Raw genomic sequence first — 8,859 nt, 5'->3', positions numbered from 1 at the left:
GGCCTCTGCACAGTGAAGGTGTTTGAGGACAGAGAGGTTGCTGGCAGGTCCCGGCTTAGCTCGTCTGGTGTTGAGATGGGCAGTCCCTGTGCCCCCCAGGCTGAGGTGGGAACGCCACGCCCCTTGATGTGGCTCATGACAGGGCGTTGGTTTGTAAAGGGCAACAGATTTGATATTTTCACTCACTAAACACAGCGTACACTTAGTATGTAAGAAGAAAGGGGAGTGGGACATAGCCTTAGTGTCCCTGCTTGGGTGTAAATGCCTGCTGGTTGTGTTGGCGCGTAGGCATCCTCCTCCCCCTTGGCTTCTCCATATAAACATAAGTACTTCTGTGTAGGTACACAGGTGTATGCCTACAGACCTACAGATTTTTTTTTTACTGTAATGATTAATAAATCCTCTCCATCTCTAGAGTGTGTTCTTTTTTCTACAGCTCATAGGTTAGAGCTACCTTTCCTTTTTGAAGCTTTGAGGCCTCAGGCTGGGGGTGGTGACACGCCTGTCATCCTAGCACTTGGGACGCTGAAGCAGGAGGATCACCAGTTAGAAGCCAACGTTTGCTACATAACAGGAAAGAAATCAGCAGGTAACAGCTAGGGCTATAGCCCAGTGGTGGGCGCCTTCCTAGCATGCTGTGTCTCAGGCTGTAGCTCAGTGGTGGATGCCCTCCTAGCATGCTTGCAGCCCTAGTTCAAGAAACTTAGGTGTGCCGGCGGTGGTAACACACATCTTTAATCCCAGCACTCAGGAGGCAAAGGCAGGTGATTGCTGTGAGTTCGAGGCCAACTTGGTTTACAAAGTGAGTCTAGGACAGCCAAGGCTACACAGAGAAACCCAGTCTGGAAAAGAAACTTAGGAGTCCAAAAACCAATACCTGCCTGGCCTCCTGCAGCCTCTTGCTTTGGCCTGTGCCTGGCTCTTCACTCCATTAAAGATCCCCTCCCTGGGCCAGAAAGATGGCTCAGCAGGCAAATGTTCTTGTTTTATAGGCCTGGCAACCTGAGTTCAGTCTCCAAGCCCACTCCACAGAGTTGTCCTCTGACCACACACAAACATGCTGTGACATGCATGTTGCCTGAACACACACATGCACACACGCCACGTTTTCTTCCTTTCAGGACCTTTGCTCCCAGTGGATTTAAAAGGGCTCTCACTGGGATGTCTATTACCTGCTGTGACCTTAGGGGTGGGTCATTCTGCTGTCAGGTAGGGGTGGGACCCAGGTCTGAGGTGAGGCTCCAAGTGAATCCCAGCTAGAGTCTAGGGCAGCCTGCCCCTCCCCACACCCCTCCACCTCCCTTTCTACTCACTGGATTGTATGGCAGTTCAACATACTTATCTCTGTTTTCTCCATGAAGACATGGTTGGCTGAGTGAATTAATAGTGTAAACAAAATTACAGGAGCGAGTGTTGAACTTGCTTCTGAATACAAACAATTCAAAGATATTTAGCACACCATGAATAGCGTGTAAATAATGCCACCAGGCACAGAGGGGTCCTTGCAGTTCTGGGGAGCAGCTGCCTTCTGCCTTCCTGGACCCCTCCCTCCTGCTCAGTTCTGTCCCTTATTGGGAGAGTGGGAAAATCCCAACACCTCAGCCCAGCTTGCCTGCTGTTGGACAGCCTATGTTTGCCGTCTAGCACACAACCTGGTTTTTACATAACACAGGGCTGCTTCCTTTTTGGAGTGAACAGACATCATTTCTTTTTCTCAGGCCTGGGATTCCCGCCTCTCCAATTAGTCTTAATGAGTTTGTTCCCCTGTGTACTGCGGCTCCCTCGAAGCAGTAGGAGATTCACATCTGTATCCCCCCCATCCCCACCCCCCAGCAGCTTGGCACAGCGCTTTCACTTCCAGGAGGCCTTGCTGAGTGATGGCTGGATTCAGATGAAATAACTTCTCCATTTCCTGGGGTGCTCACATATATTACCTCTTCTGAGCATCACAGTCGCCTCTTCGAGTGCAGAGGCGGTCGGCATGGGGCAAGACAAGCCGTAACAAGGGCCAGAAGGGCATGCTCTGCACGATAGGGTCTTTGCATGAGGGGGCATTTGCCCAGGCTGGGGGGTAGCCTGACAGTGAAAGAGGTCGCTCTTGGGGGATGTTCAGCAGCCAGCCGTTCACTCGGCAAACATTTGTAGCTCTGTGGTGCAAAGTGTGCTCTCTCGGGTGACCCATAAAATGTACAAAGGCTCTGGGCTGACGGCACTAAGCACGCGTGGCTCCTGCCCTCAATCATAGGAGGTCGGGCTTGGGAGCTTGCTGTGTGGTGTCCTGTGTGCCATAGGCAGTCGGGCTGGCAGGGACTGCAGGAGGGCGGCAAGCTGACATCCAGCTTCCATCTGACTTGCATGGGCGATGAGACTCTGAAATTGGATTGTTCTTTCAGAGTCATCCACGAGACACAGTAATCAATGCCTCCCCGTCCGCCATTGGCCCGGCTTGGCCTAACGCCCCCTCACCCAGCATCATCCCCAGGCCTGCTTCTATGAGTTTAGAAATCCTGTCAGCCCCCACACCCTAACCCTACCCCTGACACACACACACACACACACACACACACATTCACATTGAAGCTCAGATCTGGACCTGCTGTGGGAGTACACATTTCTACCCAGTTTACAAAACCAGGCTTGTGGCCACGAGCTGAAAACCTTACTGGTGGGAGAAGGGACAGCACGTATCCCTGTACTTGAACGAACAGCAAAATCCACCTTTTCTGCTCACCCTGTGTACAGCCTTCAGCTTGCCCCCTTCCCAGGAGACGTCAGCCCAGCCGGGGTCTCTCCTTGGCAGCTAGTTTATGAGTTCTATCCTGGAGGCCACTCTCCCATCACCCGAGTCCCTGGGATGGCCTTGTGGCTCTGGGCTGTGCTTAAGAGATCCTGATTCCAGATAGAATCTAACTAAGTCATGCTGTCTTTGGTATTTGTTTGTTTGCTTGCTTGGTTGCTTGTTTGAGACAGGGCCTTTCTATGTAGTGCTGTCTGTCCAGGAACTCGCTATGTATAACAGGCTGGCCTGGAATTCAGAGATCCTCTGGCCAAAGACAGTTCTATCAGCCGGGCAATGGTGGCGCACGCCTTAAATCCCAGCACTCGGGAGGCAGAGGCAGGTGGATCACTGTGAGTTCGAGGCCAGCCTGGTCTACAAAGTGAGTCCAGGACAGCCAGGGCTGTTATACAGAGAAACCCTGTCTCGAAAAACAAAACAAACCAAACAGAAAAAGACAGTTCTACCATGCTGCCTTCCCATAGATTTTGTGAAGAGGCATCCAGGACAGTTGGGAGGGAGGGATCAGATTCACCCCCCCCAGGAATCTGAGAACAATGTTTCAACTAAGCCTCAAGGCTCTCCTCTGCCCAGCACAAGCCCCATCCATTGGCCCATCCTATCCACTTGCAGGGCTGCTGGGCTGGAAACAGTGGGCGGTTGCCAGCCCTCTTCTCCCTCTAGGGTCACATCTGGTCCCTGTCTCTTACCATCCTTGAGGGACTCAACTAGGTGGTGGTGGTGGGGGGGGCAGGGGGGGTTGTGGAGAGAAGGCGCAAAGCAGACTGGGAAAGCAATTAAAAAGCGGATCTCAGGGTTAGAGACTAGGAGGTAAAGGACAGGCTGGAGTGGTTCTGGCTGGGGCCAGGAAAGGCGAGAGAGCTTATTAACCCTGCCACTGCAGCCTGGCCCCAGGACCCGTGAAAGCAAATGAGCTGGTGACTCCAACAATATAGGAAGAGGCAGGGCCCAAGGAGAAAGAAGGGACTTTGGGGGTCCAGTCTGGGATCACGCTACAGCCGTGGGAGCTGATGTCTAACTAGCAGAACCTAGCTGGGCATAGGTTTTAGCCTATGGTGGGACAATGGATGGTCCTTGGTCTAAGGCTGGTCCTCTTCCAAGTGATGACAGGGACAGCCCCCTCCTGCAGACGCTTCAATTGGTAAGAACCTAGGCCTGTCCCGTGGGGCCTTAATCTGGGCAGAATAGACCCCGGTCTGGGGGGGGGGGGGTGAGAAAGATTCTAGCATCATCGGGAAGTCTCAGGCTGCGCAGGGAACCCAGGCATGAAAGGAATCAACACACCGAAAGTGTCTGAAATCAGATGGCGTCAGAGTCAAGGGCCTCAAGTCTAGGGAAAGCAAGTGAGAACAGAGCCACCAGGGGATTAGGGAGGCAAGCAAGTGAGTTAGGGGGCAACATCTACTTCAGTCTCTACGCAGTTCCAAAAAGCTGCGGGGCTGGGCTGTGGGTGTAAATAGAGCGCTGGCCTAGTGGGCATGAAGCCCTGGGTTTGAGCCACAGTGTTGAATAAACCAGGCATGATAGTGCACACATGTGATTCTAGCACTCAGGAGGTGGAGGCAGGAGGGTCAGATGTTCAAGGTCATCCCTGGCTATATACATAGCAAATCTAAGGCCACCTGAGATATAGAAGACCGTGTCTCACAAAAACAGTGACAACAAATAACAAAACAACAAAAACCAACTGTCCCTTGTAGGACCTGAAGCCACCAACAGCTAGAAGCCTTAGTAAAATGACATTGACTCCTATTCATTACCCCGCTGTCACACCCTGGTCCCATCCACACTGCCATGTGACCTCTGTTGGAAGGTTCTCGTAGGACTTGGCACACCTTGCTCAAGTTCCTACCCCTCCTAACCCATCACAGAAACACTGGCTGGTGTGTGGGTAAGTCGAGCACCCAGGAGGCATCATGAACCGGGCGCCACAGCTTGTCAACAGTGCCTGCTATGGATGTCTCTCACTTACCGTCCTCACAATGGTCCTGGAAGGCGAATCCCCACTCCACAGAGGTGGAAATGAAGAATCAGAGATGGTGTCGTCCAAGACATCACAGCCTCTGAGGAGCCAAAGTGTTGCTTTCTCCTCAAGAGGGCACAGCCACAGCTGAGGCGAGCCTAGAGGGAAAAACAAACATCAAAACAGAATGACCAGCTAGGGGATACAAATACAAAGGTGGACTTTAGAAAGGCCACCAACCATTAAGGAAACCCTGATTCTTTCCACCGGGGTTCTATGGTCAGACCTGGACAGCTGAGCACTGCCATCTAGTGGTCCTGGGCCTCAATTCCCTTCCTTCAGGCAGAACCATGGGATGGTGTCGGCCAGCCTTGATCTCACCCCGGTGCTATACTTTGGCACTGGGCAGGGGTAGATGTGCAAGCAGAGCCAGCAGGTGACACTCAAAACTGCACAGCCACTTGTATTAGAGACTGACCTCTGTGGTTCACCAGGGAGTGAGTTGAGGCCAAAAGTGAGATTGTCCTGGATGGCGGGGGGGGGGGGGGGTGTTTGGGGGTAGGGGGCATTGTTTGAATACAGAGACCATCTTATCCCCACTTTGGCTTGAAACAGGGCTCAGCTGGATTGCAGGCTCTGTGGTGAGGTATCCAAGCATCTGTCTCTAGGGTTGGCAGACCCCTGCCATGGAGTCTAAAAGTCCCCTGGAGTTTGGCCTCAGGCTTTTGACATTGGAGACTTCTGCTTGAGAGAGTTGAAAAGGAGTAAGCCACGGGCTGAGGCACGAGCCAGTCTGGGATGGTGGGAATCCCAGCGGCAACTGGGAGAACAAAGGGTCTGCCTATTTTCCTACCCAGTGCCTGTCTGGAGCACATGCCCGTGAATGTGCTGAGAAGTGGGCTGGGAACTTGGCTAGAGAGCTGCCCAACAACAGGCTCAGTTAAATGAATGCATAGAGTGGAAAACCATGCAGCTGTTAAAATGATGACGGAGGTAAATGTTTATTGATTTAGAAAGATGTTCACAACATATTGTGGAAAGGAAAGCAAATTACAAAATAGTTGGCGCGGTACGGGCTTGTTTTGGAAAAATGTATTTATACATGCAGGAAAATCTGGCTTTGTTTATCTCCATGTGGCAAAATTATGGCTAATTAAATATTTTATTGCTTATATGTATTTTCTGATTTCTCTGCAGTGAACGTGTAAAAAAAAAAAGAAAAAGAAAGAAAGAAAATACTAATAATGAAAGTTTGTACATCAACTGCAACCAAAAATGTCTTTCTTGTGTTTCTGTGCACAAAGTCCCCCTGAGAGAGTGCAGCAAGGATCTGAAAGCCCAGTGGGGTTAGAAAGAGACTTGAACCTGCAGCAGAGCAGAGCAGAGCAGAGCAGAGGCTGGGGACTCCTTGGCTAGTACTGAAACAAACTCCTATACAAGGGAGGAAGCCTCCAGCTGTGCTGACAAACTCTCCTGCCCTTGTCATATCTTTTCCCTCCAGAACTACTTTTTTTTTTTTGAGACAGGGTTTCTCTGTGTAGCCTTGGCCATCTTGAGCTCGCTTTGTAGTTCAGGCTGGCCTCGAACTCACAGAGATCTGCCTGCCTCTGTCTCCCTAGTGCTGGGATTATAGGTGTGCACCACCACGCCCGGCTCCAGAATCAGTTTTATACCTAAAATGGTAGGCCATTCCTACATTGTGAGCTGTGTCCTGAGTGAAAGGCTGGCCTCTAGTAAGCGCTTCCTTTAGAGTGCCCTGTTCTTTAATTTCCCATTTATATGAGTATCAAAAGTCCCTGAGAGGCCGGGTGTGCTGGTACACGCCTTTAATCCCAGCACTGGGGAGGCAGAGGCAGATGGATTGCTGTGAGTTCGAGGCCAGCCTGGTCTACAAAGCAAGTCCAGGACAGCCAAGGCTACACAGAGAGACCCTGTCTTAAAGAAAAAAAAAAAAGTCACTGAGAGCAGGAAGTAGTCACACAAGCCTTTAATCCCAAAGGGGCAGTTGGGTTTCTGTGAACTCCATACCAGTTTGATCTATATAGGGAGTTCCAGGGCACATGATAAGATCCTGTCACTGGGAATCTCTCTTGAGACTTCCCTCACTATGTCTGTTCAGGATTGGGGGAGGTGTGGCTGGAGCCTGAGGGGCTCCTCCCTTCCCCATGCCAGGACTCATTAGGGGACACTCAGCTGGCCGTCCATTGCACGCTCAAATGAATACCATGTCCCTGGTATGGAATATGGGAAGTTTATTGACAGGGACTTGGGTCTTAACTGGCTTGAGTGCTGGGAGGGAGGAAAAAGCCAGGCCTTTGTCTGTAAGCTGGAGACCTGACAGTGCTGAGCTGGCCACCCCCCCTCCCCCCGGGACCTTGTGCCCACTGAATGACTCACCTTGGCATAGACACAATGGTCAGGGGTGGGCACACAGCCTGCCTCCCGCTGTACTCCAGACCCTCTTCTCTGCTTTCCGAGAAGTCCGTTGAACCGGGAACTTGTACTGCACCCGGGCCTGACATCCTGGCATCTTGGGATAAAAGCAGCCCATGGGGCTGTCCTTGCCCTATGGCTCCCTCACTGGCGGCGGAGAACAAGGCTCTATTCAGCAAGTGCCCTGGAGAAGAGATCAGAAGCTTAAGCATGGGCAAAGGAAGGCAGGGGTGCGGGGAGCAGAGAGCTGTCTTGTTTTCCAGAAGCCCAGGGGCAAACGGTGGCTAAGGCGCCTGGGAGGGACCTGAGTGAAGCAGATGGATGGGCCTGAAGTCTCAAGTGGCAACAGTCCCCTCCCCACCACGGATGAGGGTGACTCTACTTTCCCAGAACTCCATATCCTCCCCCCGCCCCCCCCACCCCAAGAGGACTGATGTGTGGGAACTTGAAGGAGATAAATCTCCTGGGAGAAGGAGGGTGCTATAGAAATAAAGATTCCTGCATGCACAGCCAACTCATTCAGATCAAGGGCCACGCTCTGGGAGGGGCAGAGGGAAGCTGGACCAGAGAGAAACAGCACAGCAGGCTAGACAAGAGGCCACAGAGGGGCCTGAGAAGGGAGGCCTGCTGTCTTACCCTATGAGGGTCTGCGTGCATTCTTTCTATCATGACCCCTAAGCACATGGATAGAGCCCCCCCAGTTGACCCTGGAGTCACAGGGAGGACCCTCCAACCCCACCCAGCCGTCCACTCCTGAACTCCAGGGATAAGAAGACAAAGATGGAGGGGTTCCGAGGAGAGGGGTCTGGGCATCTATCTGTTGGGAATGGGAGTCAGGAAGAAACTGTTATACAGGCTGATCCCCAACGTGAGTTGTGGGTTCTTCAAGTTCCTAGCATCTCACAGGACGACGGAGAAAAACAGAGTGAGGGCGGCTCTGGTTTACAGGCTCTCAGAGCTGGAGGCGGCTCACCCAGCCCAGCTCCTGTGCTCGTTCTCTCTCTCTCTCTCTCTCTCTCTCTCTCTCTCTCTCTCTCTCTCTGTCTCTCTCTCTGTCTCTCTGTCTCTCTCTGTCTCTGTGTGTGTGTGTGTGTGTGTGTGTGTGCATGTGCCACACGTGCACACATGTGTTCACCACACAGATGCGTGTGTGTGTGTGTGTGTGTGTGTGTGTGTGTGTGTGTGTGCGCCCACATGTGTGAAGGCCAGAGGTCAACCTCAGGTACTGTTGCTCCTCAGGCCTGGTTGCCTGGGACCTGGAACTTAGCGACTCAACCCAGGGTTGGCTTTCATTCCCCAGCCGTGGCCTTACAAGTCTGAATTGTCAAACCTTTTGTATTTATTCTGTGGCTACAATTTGCGTCTTCATGCTTGGCAGGCAAACCATTTATGGACTAAGCTGTTTCCTCAGCCATTCTTGTCCTCTCTTGACTCATCTTACGAGAAAGGGGGTTTTCTTGATCACTTGGGAAGGCAGGCTGGCGTGCCCAAGGAAGCTTTGACTCTGGGTACAATGACCTGGGTGCGATGAGAGGAGCTCTCCCCACAGCTGGGCTGGGGCCCAGCTCCACCCCCTCAGGCTATTCAATGGGGGTGCTGCCAGGAAGTCAGGGCAGAGCCAGCCCAGCCCACTCCTCCATAAAAGCCCTGACGCCCCAGGAGCCAT

The 8,859-nt window shown here is 52.3% G+C and overlaps 1 long non-coding RNA gene across 1 annotated transcript; it reads right to left on the bottom strand.

Annotated features, from left to right (window-relative positions):
* Positions 1-63: 63 nt before the first annotated feature.
* Positions 64-7,517, bottom strand: LOC311578275. The gene is made up of 3 exons (XR_014772804.1): positions 7,158-7,517; positions 4,770-4,918; positions 64-2,370 (listed from the first exon to the last, which is right to left on the bottom strand). It is a non-coding gene; the product is annotated as an uncharacterized lncRNA (long non-coding RNA).
* Between the last annotated feature and the right edge of the window lie 1,342 nt (positions 7,518-8,859).

The sequence above is a fragment of the Acomys minous genome, assembly GCF_964271855.1.
Source record: "Acomys minous genome assembly, chromosome: 12".
Taxonomy (NCBI): domain Eukaryota; kingdom Metazoa; phylum Chordata; class Mammalia; order Rodentia; family Muridae; genus Acomys; species Acomys minous.
This window is presented reverse-complemented; position numbering and strand designations above follow the sequence as displayed.